The sequence below is a fragment of the Pelmatolapia mariae genome, linkage group LG13, assembly GCF_036321145.2.
Source record: "Pelmatolapia mariae isolate MD_Pm_ZW linkage group LG13, Pm_UMD_F_2, whole genome shotgun sequence".
In the NCBI taxonomy this organism is placed as follows: Eukaryota; Metazoa; Chordata; class Actinopteri; order Cichliformes; family Cichlidae; genus Pelmatolapia; species Pelmatolapia mariae.
The window spans coordinates 3,277,545-3,304,831 of NC_086238.1; the positions used below are offsets into that span (position 1 = coordinate 3,277,545).

At 36.7% G+C, this 27,287-nt stretch overlaps 1 long non-coding RNA gene across 2 annotated transcripts in view; it reads right to left on the reverse strand.

The window, feature by feature from the left end:
• The window catches only part of LOC134640033 (uncharacterized), a 77,849-nt gene that overhangs the window by 13,999 nt on the left and 36,563 nt on the right, over positions 1-27,287 (reverse strand). The window contains exon 3 of one of the 2 annotated variants that reach the window (XR_010095396.1): positions 7,978-8,022. The exons of the other annotated variant lie outside the window; for it this stretch is intronic. This is a non-coding gene — a long non-coding RNA (uncharacterized LOC134640033). The remainder of the gene's footprint in view (positions 1-7,977; positions 8,023-27,287) is intronic. 2 annotated transcript variants of the gene reach the window in all.

Consider the following 27,287-nt stretch of genomic DNA (forward strand, 5'->3'; position numbering starts at 1 on the left):
TAATCTAGCATCGGTAATATACCATAGCAACACTAAACCATCCAAGAAGCCAATATACCACCATTATGCACAATTATACAATCATACTAGCAGAATTGTTATATAAAATATCTAATCTGCTCCGTGTTTACAACATGATTTATTTTGCAACATTTAAAATATTACTATAAAAATGTCTGTTAAAGCTTAAATAATATGTTCTCCAAATTCTTTGATGTTATCGTTTTGTAGGGTGCAATATGATATCACAGTCCTTTCAGCTGACTCATAAACGTCTCTGTATGAATGGTGCAAAGTTTATGCGGAGGTATACGCGCACACACGGCACAGTTTTAATTCAGAAACACAGTTCCCGTACAGAAAGAGCCGCGTGCATTTGTCATGCGCAAAGCACCCATTATTTAGGTGCAAACTTCTCACGGAAAACTGAAATGACGCTGTCTTCATTGCTACGCGTAATTAAAATTTTCTGGAGCGACGCCAGGATGCCCTCACTGCTGGAATTTATCGTCTCTCACATTTTAACCACTGAAAGATGCTGGATGAGTACGCATCGTTTCATAATTAGGTGAAGCAAGCATGTTCCAATAACACTGTACATGGGTGATGGGTGCAGTAACTGATGACAGAGTACCGAAAAATATATATGTATAAAATCTTTATAAAAAATAATTTCCAGAAAACCACGTACACTTGGATCTGACTACCTGACTTTCTCTGAAAATAGTACACAGGTTTTAGAGATGTTCCAGTAACTCACACACCAAATCACACAAAGATTTTTTTTCATTTAAAACAAACAACAATCTCTAACCACTTAACCTTCCTACATGGGTCAGAGAGAAAGTGATAGGAACCCGGGTTTAACATTTTGTGCCAAAAGTCTTCTGACTTAGTTTCTCACCATTCACATGTCAGTGCATTGTTTGACACAAGAGACCATGTCTGAAAAGTCAGCCCACACACAGCAGACAGATGCAAAAAGCCCTTTTTGTGTGGGTGTGTTTTAACTAAACATGAAGCCTGCTTATGTGTGAGAGACAAAGAGAAGGTGAAAGAAGCTCAGATGTGGGCGGTCAACTTTTAATATTCATATCTTCCTATCTTTCATTTATAAAGGAATTATTTAAAAACTTTGGAGTGCTATTTATATCCTTTTGTATCCTGTTCCGGCCTTACGTGTTGAAAATTTCAACAGTAGGACACAGTTTTCCCTCGAGAATTCATAGCAGAAATACTGCACTGAATCACTGATGAATTCTTTTTGTACTTAGAGATTTAAAATGACCAGTTGCAGAATATGCAGAACACTAGATGATGAGTGGTTGTTAGGATTTTTTTTAATTTGGTATTTTACACACACACTCACACACACCAGAGCTCCTCTAACTACACTGCAGCAGTACAACCCCAGCAAACCTGACTCCTTATTCTGAATTCACAGGACCACCAAGATTTTTATTTGATGCTTTTGCAGAAAATTTGACCCAAAAAAGTTGGACTAAATCATATTTACAGGCGTGAATCATCTGTGTTTTCAGTGCTGGAAGGCCATGACTGTAGAAACAAGCATGCTATTGTTTACAAAGCTCAGCTGTCTATTTACAGATGACAACTGACAAAACCTAAATGAATAAAATGTAATCTATGGGGTGCTGGGATAGCAGAGAGGTTTGAGCAGGTAACCCATATGCTCAAAGGCTAATGCAGGGGCCTGGATTCAATTCAGCCCTGGGCTATTTTTTGCGTTACATTCCCCTGCTCTCCTTCTCCCACTTTTTCCTGTCTGCCTTGTCCAAAATAAAGGCTAAATGCCCCACAATAAAGCTTTAAATATCTAATCTGCATTATTAGTTTTCCTTTCAAGATCATTGGCTGAATTGCTGCTAATAGTGTTCTATATACATTTTAACACTGAGCCTGGTTCTGCCGGAGGTTTCTTCCTGTTAAAAGGGAGTTTTTCCTTCCCACGGTCGCCAAAGTGCTTGCTCATAGGGGCTCATATGATTATTGGGTTTTTCTCTGTATGTATTATTGTAGGGTCTAACTTACAATATAAAGTGCCTTGAGGCGACTGTTGTTGTGATTTGGTGCTAAATTTAAAAAAAAAATGAAGTCAATAGAGGAATAAACTTTTTACAATGTGTGCTTTACTCATCACTAGCACACATTGTAAAAAGTGTAACTCATGATGCAGAAAAAATATTCCATTACTTATTAGCTTACATACTGAGACCCCTTTCAGCCCTTCAAATCGTCCACACCCACAGCTTAATTAATCCACATTTCACACTGAAAGTAACAGATAAACAACACATTGTGGTTTAACGATATCAACTGCACCCAAGAGCACTCCTGTCCAGCCCTCACACCAAATGTGAAGAGTTCTCATGTCCTCCTACTCTAACATGAGCAGATCATTTTTATATGCAGGCAAAGCAGTAGCTAAAGTTAGCACACCACATTGGAACACTCAACAAATATAAAAACTTCAAATTTCCAAAAGGCTCTGAGCTTGGCGAGTTCAGCTGCTCCACATTTGTATGCTATACCTCCACCAGTATCTCTTTAAAACAATAAACCAACTCCCATTGATCTGAAGCTGCAATTACAGTTATAAACATAGGTGAAAATAGTTATAACTACAAGATACCAGCTCATGAAAGTCTTTCCAAATATTATCTGATGCTTTATAGAATGAAAAATAAAGGATAGGATAAATAATCAACACATTAGCTGATTATAAACTTCTGAATTTTAAGTTTTAACTCCCCCACATCAAAAAGACACTTAGTCAACCATCAGTAAAAATGTTATCCAAGATAATGAACCATAATTGGTGGCATTCACTATGCAGCTAAATGAGTCACTGAGCACAATCTGCAGATCTGTACGATCAAAGTCTTTCACTGACCTTTCACAAACAAATTTTTGCAAGCATAACAGTAATGCTCATCTTGTAAAACCTGTTTTGGTGGATAATACCATCACGGAGATCTAACCCAGTCTCCAAGAAATTTGTGAACTTGATCAGAGTTGGCCGGAGGTGTTTTTCTGTCAACGGCACATACACCTTCAACTATAGTGTAGAATGCTGGATCCAAAGCAGATATCAGTGAAATGCTGAGCAAATCGAATGTACATAATAACAGCTATTTTAAGCCAAAAAGCAGAAAGGTGGGAATTCATCCTGATTTCACAGAAGTGAATGAGGGGCATCAGACATGATCCTTTTCATTGCTTTGCTTTGTAATCACAAGACTTACAGTAAACGTATCTACAACATTTCACTTTTAGCTCCCAGGCCAAATTTAAATATAATATTTTTGCTATTAAAATAAGCCAGCCACAGGGGGCCTGGATAAATGGGGAGAGTTTTGTCAGGAAGGGCATCCAGGATCAAATCTTTGCCAAATCAAAGACCCCTAAAAAGAGTAGCCGAAAGAAGAAGATGAGAGCTCATTTTTGAACCAGTACAGGTCGAGTATTGTGAAAATATCTAATCAAATGCAGAAGGCCCTTCTAATATTTCACTACAGAAAGCTACCAGTGGTTTGTAATAATTTCTTGGTCCATAGTTGAATCAGAGGTGAAATAAACATGTAGGCAAAATGAATAAATGTGAAAAAGGCCTCAGAGTTTCTCCTTAAATTTAATTAACATCATCAAAATGTTCAAAAGTGCAGTAGTTAGCATTATCTCATCATTCCTTTTTTAGTTTGTCAAGGTAGCACTAACATTTATCGACTCTATCATTTAACATTTATCACACCGTTTGTTAATCCTTGTTTGTGTTTTCCCCCAGAGTGTTTTTTGTGATCTCTCTATGCCCTCCTTTTTCTCTCTTCTTTCCCCTTTACCTCCCAACAAGTTACAGCAGATGGCCGCCCCTCCCTGAGCTTGGTTCTGCAAGAGGCCTCTTCCCGTTAAAAGAGCTCTTTTTTCCCATTGTGGGCAAGTGCTTGCGCATAGGGGAATCACCTGATTCCTGGGGATTCTCCTCAATCTTTAGGCTTGAGGTGACTATAGTTGTGAATTTCGCACTAAATAAATCTAACTGAACTGAAATCTAATTATTAAAAACTATTTTTAAGACTGTGTTTTTAAAGTGTATCTAATACTAATGCTTCCTTTCCATGAAGAGAGAACTGCTGAATGATTCATGTTACCAGTGACCTCTGTCTTGACCAAAAGTGCAGCACATCCTTTTTTTCTGGAAGTTTAACTTTTAAAATGACACACAGTGCATGATGGTACTTGGGTACAGCCATCAACATCTGAAAAAATATGTAATGTCTGGTTTCACTTGCATTTAGAACTATTTACTCAGAAAACTGTTAGTTGTAGATGGTAACAAGCAGTGGCTGACTGCCTACTGGGACATTTCCCCGTAGCTCGAGGGTCATTTTGTCCCGCTGTGAACAGTCAACTTGACAGCGGTAATAAAACAAGCAGGAATGAGTCGAGGGAACTCTCAGAACACACCGAGATAAACTCTGTGCTCTTGCCACAGTATCCACAGGACAAATACACCCATAAATACCTTCCAGTCAGTCCCATATATTTTCTATTTACTAATTGGAATAACATTCCTGGCATATGTACATAGTGGACAAATAAATTGCACCTCACTACTAAGGGTGTTGCTAACAAATGAATGTATTGTGAATAATCATTTTAACTCAAAATGAGTTACTGATAACTTTATAAACACACATAAAATCATAATTACTTCAGTAATGCTTCTATTGACCTACTTTCAATGGCAACTAACTTTTCTTGTTCACTCATGTTTTGAATGTAAGTGATTTAAAGTTAAAGGTTAATTAATTACTGACTGATTATTATTGTTTTGTTTTTCTCATTTTCTATAGATTCTGAAGCAATATAGCCAAACTGAATTTTTTTGTGAGCATTACCTGACTGAATTTCTTTTGTTTGGTTGTTTTTGTGCAAACAGAGTGGCCTGGGATGAAGTAGAGTTTCCAGCCTTAATTACTGCTTCAAGTACGTCTTTCCGCTGATGCACTTCTAGTATAAGTTGAGAGGTTACAATGATATTTGTGCTGTTCTAAACAAAATACGCACTTAAGAGAACACATTGTTTTCAATAGTAAACCGATTCTGTGAGCAAACAGAGGCCTCCTGTAAAAATAGCATGTTGGCTGGTAAACAAAGCGGCTTCAAAAAGGAAGTGAGAGGTTTAATATCAGTGAGTGACTCAGGCAGCGGAGCACAGGGAAAATCCAGAATCAATACGTTTCAGTTCTCAGTATATGCTGTACTGTGGCATATTTACATTTATCTGAGGTTCCTATGCAGGTCACCGACTATGTTGACAATAGCAAAGTGGTTCCTAGAACTAAAGCCTTTCATGGAGATAACAGCACGCAATGATGAGCCACTGAGAATAAGCCAAAGTTGGGACTAATATTCAAGGGAATCTTTAACTTTCCACAACAAAACTTCAAAGAGCGCAGTGGTTCCAAACTTTCTCCTGCTAATATTTTTGTTTGCACCTTAGCTCCCTACCTGCAGATTTGCTGCCAACATTATCTTCACGGAACTGTGGACTCAGAGAGCTGGTTTAGAGTTACAGAGGACTGAAGCCGAGAGTAGAAGTGATAGTGAATGCTGATCTATTTTTATAGCTCAATATATGGTACGTCAGCAAATGGCCTTTGACTCATACTACTGTAGAGAAATGATCAGTACGTCAGCTAGTAACTAATATAATGAATGCCTTAATAAAAATGATACTATGGTGATGGGTAATGAATACTGAGGTAGTTACTGGTGGTTTGCATTTAGCTGTTAGTGATACACACATAAAACACTTATTTAACCTCCTGGGACCTGGTGTCCACGTATGTGGACATCCCATTTTGGGTTGCCAAGACCAAAATACTAAATTTTGCTCTACAAGGACCTGATATCCACTTACGAGGACATTATACTGCCACTGTTCTATCAAAATTTTAAACAAATAACTTCATATGTGGATCTCATATTTCTTAGAAACAAAAATCTGGTAATTCTTTGTTTTTACATTCATTGGGTCCCAATATGCCCAAATATCAAAGAGAAATTAAAAATGCATGCCATGGAAGAATTCGGGTCTTAGGAGGTTAAGGAAAATAGAAGTGAAATAAGTATTGATTTTACTATGACAGCTATTTACTTTACCAGAATGAAGGTGCAGGTAATTGTTCCTACATTTATAGTGTTAATTGTAAAAGCATTAAGCATTTTTTTTAAAAAGGGAACATGGTTGCACGCTCTAGAGAATAGTTAAAACTCCTAAAAAAAAGCTGAATAGGATGCAATTTGATTAAAAAAACAAACTCTGCAGTTCCTATACATCATTGCTGGGTCCCAAGATTTCTTTTAGGTTTAACGGTCTGCACTTATAGACAAGTGGGTCATACAGGTGCCGTGTGTCAGTTAGGACGGTGTAAGGGCTTTGAAATACTAAAAAACGTTGACACCCACTATTCAAATGATACAGATATCATAGTGCTACAACCGAATGAACCCAACGTAAACACAGCCGTAGTGAAAATGGTACTATGGTACTCTGACAAACAAAACTAGATCATGCTGCTATAATCAGTATCAGTACAGCCAGCCTGAAGTATACCACCGATAACTTGAAACTGCAAGAGTGTCATGTAGATGTTTGTTATATTGTGAACAGGAGGTGAAATCCAGACATGAAAAGATAAATATCTGAGAGTGTCATTTGAATTTCAGTTTCAAGAGGCTGAACTTGCCCAAAGACACACCTATACAGATTACACAATAAGGGCTTGGAAACAGATAATATTGTATGTGAATTTTTTATATCCTTCATATAGTCATTTTTTAAAAACAAGTGGCAACAGTGTAGTTGTGCAGACTACTTCATCAAAGTAAAAGAATATTTGACTTATTCATAATAACTGGTAAAGTAAATTTCAGCCAGCTGAAATTGGCAATAGCTGAATAGATATCATTGTTTAATATATCAACACAGTCCTTTGTCATAGTGTTTACCTCAGGATGTGAAGTGTTGATGCCTTAAGACTCAGCGATCTGCGGCATATTTTGGTCATAAAACGTTGATATAAAAATAAAAATCTTTATTTTATCACACACAAAGCTTTCAAAGCCCTCACAAAGAGCATCTAAATAACGCAGCTCTAACAAGGTCTTCATATAAAATGCTGACAGCCAGCATCATTGCATATTATAGGAAATACAATATCAAAAAAGTGTTGAAAATGCCATTTTCAAAATATTGTGTAAGTCTTGTGTTTTGTTGACACAGATACAATTTCCTCCTCGTCAGCCTCATCAAATCCCTCCTCTTGCAACAAAATGTATATGAAAAGTAAAGGCAGAAATGTGTTTCTAATTCAAAGGTATGTGCGAGATAGTCTTGCATGTGCAGTTAAGAGGACCTTGCCTCTGCAGGACCCAAATAGAACAAAAAGAAATAAAAAATAATAATAAAAACCACACATACACAACATGAAGTAACTTTAAAGAGCTATAAAAAACATGAGTTTGATAGTTAAAAAAAAAAAAAAGACTCAACAACATGGTGGTGAAGCTAAAAACAAGCCTCTCTTAGTTCCTGAAAAGTTGACTTCTGGCAGATGTGAAGCCTTTGTTTGACGTCAGCATCTCTTAAGTAGATCTTACAGTAAGAGACCGAGTCTTTACATAAAGCGACTCTAGTGATTATCTAAAACAAAACATGAAATCTTCTCATGGCCCTCAAACAACGATAAACAGTCTCTGATTTGAATGTTTAAATGTCAGCTGGGCCAAATGATGAGCAGCGAGAAGAGGGAACAAACCCTTTCACACGTCCACGTGCATGCAAATATATACGTGCACTCTGCAGCCCACACACGCAGGCCACTGTACACATTGAAACTGCTAATACTCACACATGCATTAATACTCACACAGAGTAAAGGATCAACTGACCTAAAAGGTGTGTAAGTAAGCTGACCCCAGACCTCATGGATAGTCCTGCATAACAAAGAGACAAATTAAAATTAGTCAGGAAGTACTGTTGAACCACCAGATCCTGCTACAAGAGCTTCAGTGGACCTTGGCATGGATTTACCAACTATTTGGAACTCTACTTGAGGGCTGAACATCATTTTTCCAACCTATTGCCTTATTTGATGTTTTTATGATGATGTTCAGTCCGAAAATCTTACACAGTTGTTCAAAACCATATGATTCAAATCTATTACTGAAACCATTCAGTGACCCCCTAGAGGCCAATGAGTTGGAGTATAATGGGAAAGATCACACCCATCAGAATAAAAATGTTTCGTCGTGGGATAAAAAAAAAAAAAAAAACTGTATTGATGTGCAGAAACCCTGCCCAGAGTAGATAAGTGGATCTAAAACATGCAAGGAAACTGCCCCCTACAGTGTAAACAAGCCATCAGATCCTGTCACTGTAAGGGTCAAGAGTTCAAGTTTACAAATCCTCAAGTCTAGGAATGTTTTCTTCAGGACTAGAAGCTATAATTTTAAACGTTATGGGGGCTTTGATAATTTCAGTTGATAGGGCTGTGCAATACAACAGCATTAAATCTGACTGTAGAGGGAATAATGTGGTTCACAGCATTTTTGACACTATATCTATATATCTATCGATATATATATCGATAGATATATAAGAATCTTCATTTGACACGTGTTACAGACTGATAATCCTTTAACAGCATTGAAAGTCTAATAAAAATATTATTTTGTTGCCAGGTGTACTGACACAAACATTAACAGTTTGTAATGTTAAGAACTGTGTTCAAATCCACTGATTTTAGTGTGTTTGTTATATCCATTACTTTCTGCAGGCTTTTCTATTAAAATATTATTAATCCTTATCTGCAAAAAGCCAGAAGTAACACATGTTATCATTATATTTTCCTAAAATAATGTACTCTAGAAACTTATGGATGATAGCGAGTGCCACATATAAACACACACGGACAAAAACATGGGCACACATACAGCTGTGCAAATTACTTTGTATTTACAACTAAGGCAGAAATTCACTAACAAATTCATTAACATAACAAAAAAACCCAGTCGTATGTCCACATAGACCACAGTATAATTATTATTAGTATACTTACTTACTATACTGTACATGCAAACATATTGAGAAAGCTACAAAACCTGTTAAATTAACACAAACACAGCTGCTCTACTATCAGCCAATATACACATTCACAAATGCATATACACAGGAAGCATACTATTGTTTGCTGTTGTTGCTGTTATAATTTTCATTTTTATGTTGACAGTTTGTAAAAAGTACACACACACACACACACTTGCAACAGCACATCAATTTCTTAGGTATAGCAGGAGTACTAATTTTACATAAGTTGTAATGTACACACATGTAGTGCACATATAGACAGACATGATAATATGCACACACCATATGTGCAGGCTAAAAATATAAACACTGAAAAAATCTGAAGCACATGCTTAGAGCAACACACAGTGGCATATTAACATAGATAACTGCCTTTATATGAAGGCAAGCACATGCATACTTAGAAACACATACAGAAGTATGTGCTTCTAAATATGTTGTACAACAAATATGCACAAATACTGCACGTAGCTTTACAATGGCACAAAACAAAAAAGTGTGGATGCACTCACACACCCTTCATTATTATATGTGCACTGAGCAATGAAAACAGACAAACATGCAGAAAATAGAAAAAAAATATATACACAGAGCTATGCACACACTATGTTGACATAAACAAAAACAACTACATATGCTGTCAGAAATAAAACTACATATTTGCCCAGTCACGGTGCAAATATGTAGTTTTATACAATATGTAGTTATAAATAATTAGTACAGATTTTAAATGCATTCAATTACAACAATTACTTCACACACAGATGCAAATGTATATTAATCTTGGCAAGGACAGATACTAAGAGACATAAAAAGACAAAAGAATTAGAGAAATTACTGTGTATACAAAACAAAACACACACACTGTATTAAAAAAGTCATAATAAATACCAGAGAGCTGGTGTACACAAATTCAGAGACCCCAGTCCCATCCCCCACCCTCCACAAAAAAAAACCCAAAAAGAAAAAAGAAAAGCAGCCACAAATGCACAAACAAACAGTATAAACACAGATCTGCAGATATATTAACAAAGGAGGAGTGTACTGTGCACATACACGTACATATAAATATTCACTGCTAATGTATATGACCTCAGATATGCACTAATCGGTGTATGTCTACTGATCATGTGTGCACAGAGATCAATACATATGGTAGCTGTGCAAACAGACACATACACTCACACACACAATACATACACGGAACAAATTAGCGACTGATTAGTCAAACAGTTACTGATGGCAACAAAGTGATGCCACCCACGGACACTGAGCATGCAACACTGCTTGTCTGAAACCATAAACATGTTTATATTTACTTATTGTCTCATTTTAGACCAGAGAAACTTTTCATACAGACTCTGACATTTAATATCTTAAACTAACCACTGTGTGGGAGCACTATAAGAAAACTCCCTGCAGCAAACTCTGCAGCAAATGATTAAGGTTATAATTAAGATAAGAGATTAAAGTCAGCAAAAGGAACAACTAACTCACCAGCTGTCAGAAGTAATCAACAACCAGTTAAACTGTCAAATTTTTTTTTTCATCTTAAAAACTACATCACAATACTGAAGGATACAATTTAAGCACAAAAGGGTTATAGGGAAAAGGTGGATATTTATGATAAATATAAAACAAATTTTCAAAAAACGATCAAAATGTTTTTTTCTGCATTTGAGTAATCAGCACAGGCAAATATAACCAGCACGAGCAGTCAACTCAAACTTAAACTACTCTAGAGGGACAAAAAAATTCTGAATTGTTCTTCCAATGAAACTGCAGTTAACAACTGGGTCGCCAGTAAAATTAAATATGATCAAAATTGTATGTGCAGAATGTGCCATAAAACGGTCTCATTTTGAAACTACTTGTCTCAGTCATAAACCAGAAAGAAATAATCAGACATGGGTGACATGAGACGTGTAATAAAAAATATATTTAAAAATGGGGAAAAACACAAAGAGAAAGGTGAAAAATAGTGAGTCAAACTGACTCTGGCACGAGTCATAATTCTGCTGGATCATCACCAGCAGGATTTTTACTGATCTGATTGTCAACAGTCCAAAAAAAAAAAAGAAGCTAAACACAACTGACAATATTCAGCCTCCCTCATTTTCACTCTTTTTTTCTTTTTCTCTTCTTTTTTTAAGCATGCATTTGTTGTTGCTGAAAAGGTTAAAAGATTTTTTTTTGTTTCCAGTCGAAACTGAGTGGGCAGGCAGCGAACCGAACATTCACAAGGCAAATTTCCCCTGATGCTCTGGTAATATTATCACTCCAAAGCATCATAGTTTCAGAATGACTTATGGATTTATTTATAAGAAGAAAACAAGTGTGACACCAATTAACTCACAATCAGTCACAGGTTATGGCTCACATGTTAGTTTTGACCATTTTGAAACTGACATAGATATACTCGAAAAACATATTCGACATAAATAAAAGGTCACGTTAGTGTCTCAATATCTGCTTCACTTTCAATATGACCTATCATTTTAGAGATAAGAATGTGGCAGTGCTCATATTGTATAATTTATACTGTTCAATTTGTTCATAACCAATAATTTAAATGTCAAAACTGGAATTTAATAGTTACATAAACACTCGATAAAATACTGACTGTTTCAGCACATGAACCCTTTGTTTCCTAGTGACAGATGAAACATCCCTCAGTGGAGGCACACTTTCATAAATGTAGTTTGGACCTAACAAAAAAAAAGAACCGTTTGCCAACATTTAACACCACTCCACCCACAGTTCAAGAGTTTATATGTCACCTTTAAAGAATCATCGATCAAAGTAATCTCATTCTGATTCAGAGTTTCACTATTACTGGTCGTTTTATTTATTAAAAAACACAAACATGAAGCAAATAAACCACACGCTGTGCTCACGTCCAGATTTATATAATTACTTAGCACACTCTTGTACAACAACATTGACAATTTAACTTGCCTTTCACACTCAGGAACACGGAGTAGCATTCAGGGGCCTATGACAGAAAGAGCAGCCAGCCTTCGACTACAATTTTCTAGCGTCAGACTAAAACCGTGAACACACAGTCAAATCAGATTTGAGGTGGACAATTTTTCCCCAGACAGCAGAGACCAAGTTTGCCTTCGTGCGATGTAAATAGCTATTGCTGGAGACGATCATCCCCCCGACCTATTTCACAAAAGACACCTGATAAACATGACATAATCCAGCATGACTACGTCGCCTAAAAATATAAAGGAGAGACAGACCAGCTTTACGCTGCATCATTTACTATCAAAATTAGTCAGAGAGCAAAAGAGAAGACGTTGAGGCTAAGCTTTGAAGCGATCAGGCGCGGTGTGTGTTTCAAAAACTCAAAAGGAAGCTGCGAGGATGAGACAACAGTCGCTGAAATCTGCTTTTCCTCTCTCTCTCTGTCGCTGATGTTTTGAAAGAGGGGAAAAGTATACGAGAAAAAAAATACAAAAAAAAGCAGAAAGGGAAGACAAAAGGAGTTGTGACCAAAATAAAGAGCTTCCATAAATAAGAGCAATCTAATCATTTCTGCCTGTAAATAAACAAATTAAATTTAGCAAAAATGCATTATTGACTCTAGGAACTTTACTTCCCTACATTCGAGTGTCACTGATATTTTAGCCTGCCACGATACACAGAAAAAAATGAGAAACAAAAACGAAAGTAAAAAAGACTGGTGACTTAACAATTTGAAACAGGTAAAATTATATTCAAAAGAAATGTGGGAAGCTTTTGATCTATCTATTAAAGAAAAAAAAAAGGTTTGTCATAAATTCTGCAACACATTTACCAGTCATACTTTACATTTCACTATGAAGCATTAGTTTCTAAAACGTGGGTTCAGTCTGAATCATGTCACCTTTAATGCCTCACCGATCAAAGTAGTTCTCTTTTTGATTCAGTTTCACTGCAGGCGGAGGAAAAGAGAAAAATCTACTTTTCACCCTTTGGTGTGCAAAGAGTGTTTGCACACATCATGTTTCATTAAACCAGAAACATGAGAAAAGTGAAAGAAAATAAAATGGTATGAAAGAGGGAAAAAAACAAGAAAAAAGTAACACAGAAAGACACGTGGGTTACATTGTGGTGCGTGTATACCTATCTCTCAGTTGACAGAGCAGGGATGTGGGAGGTTGCACACAGAACAGAGCCTGGGAGAGCTATGGCCTCAAAACAGCCATCTCCATTTTGAAATGAGATGTCAAAACGACACACCGCCATCTGCTGAAAGTACTGTGAAGTGGTGAGGAGAAAAACCCTATGACTAGGCCTCACACACCTCCACACTAACTGTTTCAAGAACAAACATCCTGCTGCATGAACATATAGGCTACAATATATCTATATTAATAAACTGCGTTTGTTACCCTGTTCGTTTTGAACGATACCAATTCATTCTTTAAATTCGCTCGCAGTGAAGCCTGGTATTAAAGGATTAAATCAAGCGGTTTGAATTTTACTCACTGTGACTAATAACACAACCTGCCTGCCTGCAGCTGGCGTAAAATACGACGTAGAGAAAGTCAAGCTCGGAAAAACTACGTGGAGAAAGTGAATGAGTAAAACTCTCCCCCGGCTCAAAAACTACCACTATGAGCAAACGCGTGTGCCCTGTATGTTTAAACACAGATGGTCTGAGGTTGACCCGGGCAACTACCAATGACTGAATAAATGTATGAATGACTGTCAAAATGTGACGTACCTAAAATTATTCGCTGAACTGTTCCACACAGACGTGACAACAAAACTCGTGAACCCCCCCGACGTGCAGATTATATTTGGTTAAAAAAAAAGGGTCCAGTGTAATTTACTGTTCACTATGGAGTAGAGTATGAAGAGATATACAGGAATTTATGAATGAGTGGATCAGACTTGTTGATAAAAGATTTTAGCAACACCTCAGGCCTCCTGTAAGTCTCCATTAGCATTCTCTAATAGTATGCAAGTATAAAATGGTTTATAAAACAATAATATAATTGCAGGCACAATTGCATATTTTATATTAAAGCATTTGCCAACATCTGTAACCTCTCCTGCAGGGAAAACATAGCAGCAGCAGGACATATTTAGATAATTATTCATGTTTTACTTTAGCACAGTTGTTAATAACATTAATAATGTCTCTGTTCTTTTGAAGGGTTCCCATGAGCCACGCTAGAGCTAGCATGAACAACACCATATAAAGCAGTTAAATGGGTTTATAAAACAAGCCAGATTAATTTCAGACACAGTATAGTGAGTGCATAATGTAAGAATAAATGTACGAATCAAGGGAAACACATTGCATTTATTTGCTTTGTGCTGCAGCTGTGCTGACTAATAATTCCCCACTACACTCTATAATCGAGTAACTAGCAACCAGGTGGTCTGCTGGCAGCAGAAGATTCAGAATTAAACGCCCTTCCCTTGCACTTTAAGAGCCCATATGCTGTGTTCAGGGTCCTCTGCTCCACTGAGCATGATGATTGACTACTTAAAATAATTCACAAGAAAGAAACCCATGAAGCTGAAGACTTCTTTTCGGGGTTTTTTTATTAATTTTGACTGTGCAGACAAAATGATGAGTGATTACAATGGACTGCGTCTCCCTTGACATTCAGTCTCTTACTATCATGCTGATGACTAACACAGATATCTGTTTGAGTTATGGAACGTCACTTAAGTATCCCACATTGAGGGGAAGTGAATCAGGGGAAGTCGATGCAAGTTTATTAAACCACTATCATGTGTGCAAATATGAATAAAGAATTTTACATAGCATACTGGGGGTTTTCAAGGATGCTGAACTTTCAGTGTGTTGCAGCAACCTTTGAACGGGCCACACAAGAAATGCCTGACAACCTGTACGTTTAAGCACCTGCGTGCTGAACTCTGAACAAGCAGTTTAACACGTCACTGGTCATTCTACTGGGAAGTGCTCCCCAGCAACAAGCAACAATGGGACATAACAAGCATAGCAAAGCTCCATTCAAATGTCTGCTGACCATGTGATCGGCACAATAAGTAATATCCTGTTTTGTTCTATGCTGTTGCCAGTTCATGAGAGAAAGCTGAAACGGACACCTTTAGAGAAATTATGTAAAAGACACACGTCCATTAAATGGATCACATGCATAGTTGACTGGATGTTTTTAAGACTTCATATCTATTCATTGGTTTTAAATCATCTTGGTGTAGATTCATGCATTAAAACTCAGTTTAACCTCTTAAGTGTTTAGTTAGCATTTAAGGACTCATATGTAATCAGAAAGACTCACAAATTATTGTTCAGTAATGAACTCTGACCACTGCAGGAAACAAAACAATGTCTCGTGTCTTTCAGTAGAGCAATTAAACATCTTTCTGGTAGTTTTAGTGATGCAGAACAATCTGCACTTTAAGCTTTGGTCTTTTGAGTAGATAAACCAACAACTGCTTGTCTGCAGACTGCCGGAGTAGATAAACCAGTAGCCGTCTGGAGTAACCAAACCCACCTGTCTGACTGGCATGTAAGGCTGACGTCAAACTTAGGTCACGTCTGCCACTATCAGCTGAGGCATACTCCATCCTGGCAAGAATTTGAGAAATCTAACTTCCTGTCACATTTAATCAATCATATGACAGTGATGGGAAAAAAAAATTATCTGAGCATCTAACATTAGATTCTGTGTAAATGTGCTTCTTTGCTTTGTCTTAAGAATATGAAAATTGACTAATCAGCGGTTTAGGATGGTTGGTCAATCAAACAAACGCTTAAAATGTGTTTTACAACAAAACTTTATGTTCTTTCTTACGAGTACAAACTTAGTTTTGACATATGACAAGCGATACAATCCATAGTGAAACCTAAAATTCACTGTGTATTTCATTAAAAATGCAAAGAATTAAAAAAAATCCAAGAGAAAACAAAACTACCTGCTGTTTCCAAGTGCAATGAAGCCTAAAGTCTTGTGCACCACTGACTCCCACTCTCTTCCTAAATGCAAAGTTTAAATGTTCTGAAACAATGAGGCCGGTCTGCTTAATTCTCCTTAGTTTATTTAGAGTTATAACAAATTTCATAAGGTGCGAGAGCCTAATATACCCAACCCTATTAAATCTGCCACAACATCATTGCCAAGAACTCTTGGCTCAAAGTGCAGAATTTCATCTCGAGAAATTCTCTGACTCAGCTCTCACAAACAATCAGGAACTGACTAACTACACTCAGGTCTCTCCCATCTCCAGAACCCCCTGTCTACTTTTAACTAAGCTACATTTGTATTTTTAAGGACAAAAACCAAACAACCAGATGTTTTCTATTATAGAAGTTACAAAACATGGTCAGCAACAAATCTGACAAGCCAGAAAGTGGAAGCAATCTACATTTAATGTAAAAAGATCAAGTACAGATTTTCTCTCAATCTATTTGATGGCTTGCCAAGAATTTTGATCAGTACATTGTACAAGATAAATTATATTAATTTTGAGACCCATAAATTTTCCCACCTTTGCTTCATATTTAACTACTCTTCCACACAGGGATAGAAATGGAACCATGCTTAAAAAAAACAACTAAAAACAACAAGCTAGCATCCTGATAATTATAGTAATAAATAATAATAAAGTGTTTAGATCAAAGCTAGTACGGAGCCCAGGCAATGTAGTTTAAAGCCTTTGCAAGAATCAAACCAGTGACACTTTATGTGGGTTTATGTATTGTTGTTTTGTTTGAGTGTGTGGGTTTTTTTTTAAACATATATAACTTGCATGTGTCTCCTTTATGAGAGTCTACCTGCCTCTCTGTACACCACATTAGGACTTTAAGCAAATTTCTGTATAAAAATGCAAAATGCTACATCATCTACAAAACTGCTACTGCAGAAACATTAAATCTGTTTTTCCCCCGTCAAACATCCCTTCAGTATTTACACTTTAAACATGTTGCTGCATCTTTTAACAATAACAAGTTGATTTTATCTGGGCAGGTGGGAGGTAAACTGACTATTTGACTTATAGTGTGCCCTTACACCTTAGCACTTTTTTTTCTCCTCTTGTCTGTTTATCAGACTGTACATCACAGAACAATGTGTGTGTGTGTGTGTGTGTGTGTGTGTACACAAGTGTGTCTCTGTGTGTTGGTGGCATGCAGACGTCTAGCTGTCCTGATGTGAAAGACTGCAGGCCTCCTACGGTCTAGGAGAGAAGGCAACCACAAGTGGGAAAGGTCTCACGCACACAGAGTCACACACAAACAAACAATGGTTGGGACCTAATGTTGATAAGACAGTGACTAGTCTTTTAAAAATGTTTTGCTTATCTGTCTCTATTCAGTATGAAGCCCATACAGTAAAACAAGTGACAGACTCTGTCACCATAGCAATATTATTTAACAGGCCAAACATTTAAGTTGAGTTCTGAGAATAATTTAAAGTTAATCTAAAAGCTTGAGGATAAAATCTGACTACAATGAAGATTTTGTCAAATAGATTTTAAGGACACAATCAAACAAAACAAAAAAACACCTTGTTAAGCTTATTTTTGTTGCATGTTTATGTGTTAATACATATTTAGTCAGATTTCATGTGATGTGCTGGTTTCCTACAATTTGCAAATATGACATAGCCCATTGACAGTTTTCTTCACTGTGGTTGTAATACAACTGCGGCAGTCCAAGAAACGTAGTCGAGCTGTCAGAACTGAAAAAACAATCTTACATTTGCTTCATTTTATCTGACAACTGAGAATGAGTTCAAAGCGATACTGACACATCAGTGCACTTTAGAGGTTTTGATATTCCTACAGAAGAGCTTCTCAACCTTTCAGTGCAAGCCTTAAAACTTTTTTTTGTCAACATGGTGTTGGGTAACAGCAACATCAGCTTTAAGTAAGATAGCACGGCTAAAATTGGAGTCAAACATTTATAGATAGCTCAGGTTTTTTGTGCATCCAAGCTTAAATTCCACCTGTCTTATCTTTTGGGTGATACATTATCTAAGGTAAAGCAGATAGAAAACCAGTTACTGTAACAGAGCCAAAAAATGTCACCTGCAATTATGGTTTCAAGAGCAAGTGCATAAAGCAAAAACAGCCAGCATCTTAGTAGTGGAGTTACTCACCAGGGAATTACAATTAGACATTAGCAAGAAATGAATCAACTAAAACAAATGCAAGTGTTTCTCGTACTCATGCAAAATGAGTACCAGCAAAATTGTCACAATCAGCTGCATGATTTTGCACTTTTGTATCAAACACACTCTGTTTTTTTCCCATTCGAGTAGTGAGGGTGCACCCCAGTGATTTGGCAATTCACAGCTTAAAAAAAATAGTTGGGAAATACTAACAAACTACTTTTCACACGGGTCCGCCTGTCAGCTGTCACATCAAAAACTTTGCTAGCTTTTAATCTGACCATTAAAATAAAATGATCCATTTAACGCTATGAGGAGCAATTAACTCAGATGTGGAGGAAAAGTAAGACAATGACTACTCAGACATTATATACAAGACAAGTCATTGTGAGACATTTATTAATAGACGGGTAGTTTTCCTGTCAGCAGTAAACCCACCCTCGCTATGACATGTTGAGTCATCGTTTCACAACATCCTTTTTTGAGGAAAACTTATCTGACTAGTAAATGTAGATAAACTAAGGATTGTGAAATGATGCCAAACCAGCCTGAAGCATTTTGTGAATATAACGCTTCATTGTGCAAACATGCAAAAGTGAATGTGGATGGCATCAAAAAATGATGAGAATTTTTGTCTTGGACAAAAGCTCCTTGTGAGGAGCATGGACTTTTTTGTGGCCATCTTTCACCTTTCATCTTTCTTGCAGGCTTAAAATTGACACAACCAACTTTGCAAAGTGTTTCTTACTAAAGCTTCGAGATCACTAAGTGAATGTCAATTTATCTAATGAAGGTATAATGACTATATGTTGGACGCTTGTCCAACAAACCAGTTGATTCAGATGAAAACTGCTGAGCGCTAGGCAGGTCTGGCTTTAATCAGTAGGCTTTCGAAAGAGTTTCTTCAGCCTTAAAGGCAGGGGAGTTTGCTCATTCTAGCCTTACTTGAAAACAAACCTAAAAAGCAAACAGTGGTGGCTTTGTAGTAACTTTCAGACATGAATAATTGGCTGACTTAGTAAGAAAAAGACTAATTTATTGTATTGTATGTGTCTTCTCTGCCAGACTGTAGCCCTCCATTAGAATCTTTACAGGAAATTTACATTACGTTAAATCATTTAAAAAATAATCCAGTCATAGCTTTCTAGACTTGTTGATTTGATCTTTACCGTATTTTGCTATTGTAAGTGGTGGGTACAATTAACATTAAATTATGTTTTGATCCTGTGGTGAATTTTATAGTCTCTTCTTTTTTTTTTCCCCCACCTTGTTTACCGTGGCTTCAACACACTCCCGAGCTGCACGTTTGGCTTCATTCATCAACACACTATTGAGTCAGCCAAGTAATACCTGCTGCCTGGCTTTAATCTTCTGAGAGACTGCCTTTCTATTTTGCTCTGAGGGTATAGGCCACCATTAAGTTTTCCCGTGATTTATAGGCCACAGGTGCAAGCAGGTTTGTTAAAGCTGCTTACGCACGGTTTGCTCGGCATCTTTAATGAATTGAAGATATATGTATATATATAGATATATAGAGAGATATGTATGGAGAGAGAGAGAGAGAGAGAGAAAGAGAGAGAGAGAGAGAGAGAGATGTATTTTATTTTTTTCCGATGACACCCTCGTCTGTCTTTACAGAAGACAGAAGAACAGTCCCTTTTGGCTGCAGTAAGAAATTAATGGTTGGCAAAGTTTGAGAAAATTAATATCATTTTATGGACTTGTGCTACTGCTAACAGCATCATCCGTGCTACTGTCTCACTTACATGCTTTTTGCTACAAGTGTGATGCAATCACATTTTAACATCCACTTGAACCTTTTTTAATACATGTTTGAAGTTGCTTTTACTCTCATGTCATGGTATCACCATTTCTTGACACACCCAAATGGGTATTTCCATACCCAAAAGAAAATATCTTATTTCTACCTGTGTTATTTTCTACCTTCCCACCCTTTCATACGCATGCATGAAAGCTGGAGGTGGAGAGCAACTAGATTCAGCACAGCTCAGAACGGTGGCAACAGACATGACGCTGATTAAATTAAACACAGAAAGAAAAGGAGTTTGGGTGGGGGTGGGTTGCAAAGTGACTTGCACAAGCACAGAAACTGTGGGTTGCTAAAATGGCACACTATATATGAGACAACTGGCTACACACTCCCAGTTACCTATTGGCAAATCTTAAGCTGACGTGGGCCAGATCAGCATATCTGCTGGGATTGCAGCTTACTTACACACTTTGTGAGATCGTATGTAAGTAAGCTCCAATCGTAAGAACTCTACTTTGTGGCCTGCTTGAACTAATGCATGGTCAATATTTGCCAGTTGTGTACTACAGGTCCATTGCACTAGCAGCCAACTTGCACACTATGAAATAGTGTTTTTCCAAAAACCTCCAATACATTAAAAAAATTCCCTTCCAGAAAACAAGAACAAGAAAAAATATTTCTTAGGTTGCATAAATACTTAAAACACAGATGCTTAGATGCTTTTTTGACACCTTGCTGTAGAGCTACACCCAGCCAGGTCAGCACGTCACCAGAGAAGAAATATGCAGTTTCCTTGCATCTGAAACGGTTGTAGTCAGACGTGATAAAGGATTGAAAATACTGGGAAAGTCCAGTTCAGGCAGATGAGGCAGAGTTCTGCTTTAATGATGACACGGCTTTAGATCAGTGAGAGGCAGATCAGATAAGGGCAGACAGTAAGCAGGTCGCCTGTGATCGCTCGGCACATGATTTCTCTCTACCTCAAATTAGCAGATCATTTCCTTGCACCGCGCAGTGTGACTGGTAGACAGGAACAAGCAGGCCTGTGAAAGGGGAATCCATCATAAACCAACTGTTTCTGATAAATAAACAGGTGAGTTGTGGCGAGGATTCTTCATGTGTTCCAGGAATGTGAACAATTCTTGGCGCAAAACATTTTAGTCAGTGTCAAGGTGAACCAAGGCTTTTTTTTTTTTTTGACAACTTCTGAAAAACAAAACTGAGAAAAGGTTTGTGGGTTTCAGACAAGGCTTTACTATTCAAGGAGATGTCATGATGACATTTAACATTTTCTGTATATGTGTGTACCATCTGTGGCACCAAATAAAGCCCACGCACTCCCCTCACCTGAACTCTCCACACTTCATCTGGCTTATTTTTTTCAGTTTCTTTCATCTTTCCCCACATCTCTTTTCTGTGGATTTTTATACCAGTTGTAATTAATCACTTTAAAGAACATTACACAATTACCCCTAATCGCTTCTTAACTGTAAAAGTGTTTTTAAACAAAACTACTAAAACTAGGCTTCAGCTCTGGTTCCAAATATTGAGCCAATAGATTGACAAGCCAGTATATAGAACTAGTTTGCAACAGCACACAGTAGCATCTGGATTATTTTTTTTTTACATTTCAACAAATCAAATAAACAAAATAGTAAAATTAAAAGTTAAAAGAAATAATCTATCTCATTCACTTGGAGTGCATCAGGAACAACAAACAGATTTCTCATCATTTGTTCCATCATTGTGTGCACAATGATTAATATATAATGTGAAGTCACACACACTCCTGCAGAATTCTGCATATTTTTAGACACATAACAGGATGATGTACCTGCTATTTACAGCTGTGTGCAAGATTCAAATGAGTTTTTCTCTCAATGTTAACGTTCAAAGGTCACGCTCATCTGCTCTAAATGCCATGCTAACAATGTGTGGAACATCAGGAAATGCATCAAATTGCAGAGAGAAAAGTGACATTTTGAGCCAGGTGGTTAATTTTTACTGAATATACTGCACAATGGCAAAAAAAAGAAAAACATCCACTACTGTATGTGGTTACAGCTGAAGAAAACTCTGTGAAGAAGCACCCTCGCCAATTAGTGGATCGTTGTTGTTGCCTTGTTGGCTCATTTCTGGTGGGTGTCAACCCAAATTTAAGTAAGCTATTTTTTTTCTATTCTATTTAAATGAGGCCTCTTTTTAAGGGAAATTCCCCTGAAAATCACCAATAAAAGTCTTAATCTATTATATATATATCGATTTTCTATGCAATTGGAGCCAAATTACAGGTTTACATTAGAATTTACAAGACCATAAAATTAAGGATTACAATTTTATGCCCCAAGGTTAAAGTCTGCATGCTCTTTCAGAGGTTTCTCTTTACAGTTATGGCAGGAAGAAACAGAACCCCATATTTATTCATTAAATCTAACATTTCTTGAGACAAAAATCTGTCAGACTTAAACATATTGAGTGTACTACCACAATTATTGTATATGTTACTGCACAGAAGGAGGCTAGTTCTACGGTAAAGTCAATAATGAATGATCTACGTGTGCTCACAGTGCAGAGACCACCAAAGTCAGTAACCCTGTTTTGGGAATAACAGTCAAACTGGCCGGTTTCCTTAGCCAGCAGTGGATGGTTCAGTTTGGTTGACCAGGTTGGTCAAAGGACTAGACATGAAATCCGTGGCCTTTGGTAACTAGTTTTATCACCAAGATCCCAAAATCAGAGAGTCACTGATAGTTAAGATAATACTTTCTGAATTGAAAGGAACATGTTGGGACATAACACAAAAAGGAAAGTTTCACTTTCCTTTCTGGAACAATAGTTGACTGTTAGCTGTCTAAATATCTAAAAGGTGTCATTTTTTTCCCCCAATGGCAGGCTGCAACCAGCAGAAGGGGCGTTACCTGAGGTTATCTCGCCTAAATCACTAGCACTTAATGGAAACCTCGAAAAAGACCCATGTGTCATCAACACCCTAATCCCTGTCCTATTCTTTCTCAAGACTCCCCCCAAAATTCAGCGCTATCTGTAACATTTAAATTAATTGAAGGATTTAATAGTGACTTTAAGACGGACATTTTGCAGTAATTAATTTGGAGTTAAGAATTATATGATCCACGGACACCTGTAAGCAGAGACTATCATTTTATTTAAGTGCCAAAAACAAAAAACTCTTATGCACACACAGCAGGTTCATAATATATCAAGGTGACTCATGAGGTTTTCATTGTGCCAAAGACTTTTATAGTCTTCACAAACATTATGACAAAATGTCAATGTAGAAAGCCATGAGGATGGATTCAGTGCTAAATGTGAAAGAGACAAAGTGATAATGTAGGTTTGTGAGGTTTTTGTGTACCTGCATGCGATGTACGAGGGTGTTAGCAGCTCTGGTTGTGTAGGTGTATGAGGGACAGAATGACTTAAATGATAATGATCTCTCATTTCCCTAGCTCGCCTTGCCTCACTGCAGGATCCCTGTCTGATTTCCTTATGAAGCTTAGGTGGACACAAACATTAGGTTTTAGTGCACACCAACTGCTGCACATTAAAAAAACAAAAACAAAAAAACAATGAGTCCTTCTATAAAAATAGAAACTGTGCTAAAAGTTTTATTGCAATAGGCTCTAATTTAAATAAGACCTTTACATGAAACTGTCCTTTGGCAATCAACAACACTAGGTGATCCAGTTATTTTAGGACATCTCTGACAGAGGTAAATACTGGATCAGTGATGTGTTTTTAATGCTGTTATTGATTCAACATTACCTTGCATGGTGGCCTTACATAACCTGAGCACGCACACTGGACAAACATTACTTCAGCTCCAATCTTCTCTTCAATATAGCCAAACTAATAGCATTTAGTTTAATTTTGATTCATGATTTTACCTTAAATTGTCCTCTCAAATATATATTTTTTAAAAACTGAAGCTGTATATTGAAATGCTAAACTACAAACACAGCCATATTCAAGTTTCCAAGCACTGGAAAGATTAATAAACAGGATTTGCTTAGAGTTCTGTGACTGAGAAACAATGTTTGCTTTACAACATGCCTTTATCCAACTCAACCAAACGCATGAGGAAATAAATTCTCTGCCTTTTTCTTTGCTGCATCAATAGTGTAAAACAGTCAGGGGCTTAATAGCTTGTTTATATTTGTTTGGTCCCTAAGACTGCATGCATGCTGTTTTATTGTATTAAATCAAATATATGTGTATTAAATGAAAAGCTGACTACGAGAACCTTAGTTCAAACTATTCACTTTTTGTTTCTTCTTTTCTGATTGTAAACTTTTTAATTAAAAGGAATAATTTCCCATATTTTCTGTGACAGAAACTGCTGCAAATCTTTCCAATTAAAGTAAATAGATCCTAAAGACTTTCACTTCCTAAATATGAACAGCAATTACATCTTTTGCTAAGTATAAATCAGATGGAGGGTCAGCACCTGCAGAGTGAAGTGGTGCATTTAATTTCATATCAGTACAATTTTAATGAAACTACAGAGAATGTGTTTCTGTTCAACAACAGGAAAACAGTTATCAAAGCAAAATCAGGGATGCAGACAGTTGAGTCCTCTATCCCTGCATAGATAGGCAATGTATAACTAAATGGGGTACAACAGGGGTAAAAAACAAACAAACAAACAAACAAAAAACAATAAAATACTTATTTTTTTTAAACTACAAAACTATCACTTGTTAATTTAATATGGACAGCAAAATAACCTCAAAGCTAAAGTCCTCCTTTAAATTATTTAATTAAGTCTCTGGATTAGGAAATAACTTCTCAAAGGAGAAGTTAGTTCATTAAAAATTAAAAAGCCAATTAAATTATCCGAAATGCTTGAAAGTCAATAATCGCTTTGACAAAAACAGGCAGTTGTATTATCATTAATGCACAGCAGCTCGAAACCACAATAGTATAACACATGGTGCTTTGATGCCCACATATTTTGCAGAAGGTATCGCCCCAGATCAGATGAATACGATTTGAAAAAATGCACCATTGTGCAAGCATTGTGCAGTTTTATTTGATACATGTGGGAATTCGAGTCCTTTTCCCCCCTTCATCTATGGAAGGATCCGCTCAAGACAATTGTGTTCAAGGAGAGAGAGGGTAGAAAAAATAGAACAAAAAAACCCCAACCAAACAAAAAAAAAAGCATGCAATTAATTCACCCAGAGCGCTTTTGTAAATAAAAAGTCCTCCGAGTCAAAGATTGTTTTAAAAAAATCATCACTGTGCAGAGATAAAAAGCCTGCAGTCTGTCGATACAGTCATCTGATGAAGGAGGAAGCACTTCGGTGATCACCTTGAATGTCAGGCTAAGATGTGTTTGCACAAGAGTGCTTCTGCCACACACAACCTCGAGAAAGCTATTCTTTCGTCTAAAATGCAGCTCAGTCAAGTGTTAAGGTGGTTACTACAAATATCAAAGTCACAGAGAACGTCTTGCACAACGAAGGAGGAGAAACATCTATAGCTGCAATTTTTAGTTGATCTTTTTTTCCACTACAAAAATTGAGACCTAACAACATTGCCTCAATTATAGTTTCAGCGAAAACCAAATTAAACCTAAGAAGGAAACATCTATTAACTAGTTTACTGTCAGTGTGCTTTCCCTAAATCACGATGTAAAACAACATAAACAAGTCACATGAATTTAACAAATGTACTAAAGCAAGTACATTTTACTTAATTTGAATAATTCTATTAAAAAATAACTACATATAAGCCAACTCAGAAAATTATTCAGAGTTCTTAGATCTTACATAAAGAAATAAGTGAAGTGATATGTCTCATTTTTGTTATTGCATCCTCACAGCAACAGGAACACTGCTTTAATTAACATTTGACTAACAAAGTCGCACTAGTCACTTCAGCAGTCTCAGCCATGCTGGCCTGTTTTAACACACAAACACTGGAAACCACAAATCCACAACAATCGGCGTCTAAGTACGAGATAAGTGAAATGAGGATCAAGACTGCTAGATCTGGACTTAAACGTTAACAGTCTTGGTTCTTGCACTTGCTGGTGCAGAACTCTCCATACTCAGAAAACAATAAATTCACATTGAGAAACCAGACGAGTGTTCAGGTAAAAAGTGGTTTAAATTCAATGTAAACATGTAAAAAGAAATATTTTTATTTTAAAGTAAAATTAGCAAGGGCAGTAAAGCAGTGACAGCAATTTACAATGAGCAAAATATTGCACACATTTTATACCAAAAATCCAGAACATCCAAGTCTGAATAAAATCTAATTTCAACATAACAGCAATAGCAATTTATACATTTCCTTAAAGACCACACGACCCTTTAAATACCTCTCTTTCTCAGAAGATATCATTCACACTGGTCAAGTCTGGCAAAAAAGAAATACATTTTACACACAGTCACTACCAGAATCATGTTATATATTGTTTCTGAAGTCCATTTAAATTGTACTGCCTGGGGTGTTAATCTTTAAACTGTAAGTGTTCTCATTTTAAAGCAGTGCAAGGGGAAAAAATGGAAATATCTTTTGCAGGAGCAAGGCATAAAATAATGTTCCCCTAAAATTATTGCCAAACTATCAGTTTGTTTGCTGGGGTTGTTCAATTATTTTCTATTTTTCAGAACACCCTTTATACATTTATTTTGTGTGGTTCACAGTTATAGCAGCTTAAAGCTCGGTTTCCTAAGCAAAAGCAAAGCTACAACGTGAAACACAAGTAAACACGGTCCAAATCCTACACCCACGTGAAACACCTCAAACGTATGCCCTGCACAGAGCTACCATTCAACCTTTAACATTTCTAATATCCATTTTATGCTGACTTAAAGTGAGAGACATCAGTGGGGTGAATATTATCTTCCTCACAACCGCAGGTGACTCAGAAACACACAAACACACTCACGCGAGAATAAAGATCTGAAACTTTATATATTCAAAGTTCAAAGAAAATGAAATTCAAACTCTGAAGTTGATTTCACAGTTGGGTGCTTGTTTAAGCTGCTTCAAATCTGGTTTTGAATTTTCCTGTCGTATTTTTCTGATTCTGTGCAGAAGCATGACTTGGATGTTAAATAACTGAAATTTACTTAAAGCTCTTTTGTCTTTAGTCTTGTCCATTTCTTTCCTTTCATGAATTTTGTCTTTCAAAGCTGAAAAATATGCTTACAGAAAAAAAATGCAAGGATTCATGTCTGTGTGTTTTGCACAGAATTTCATAATT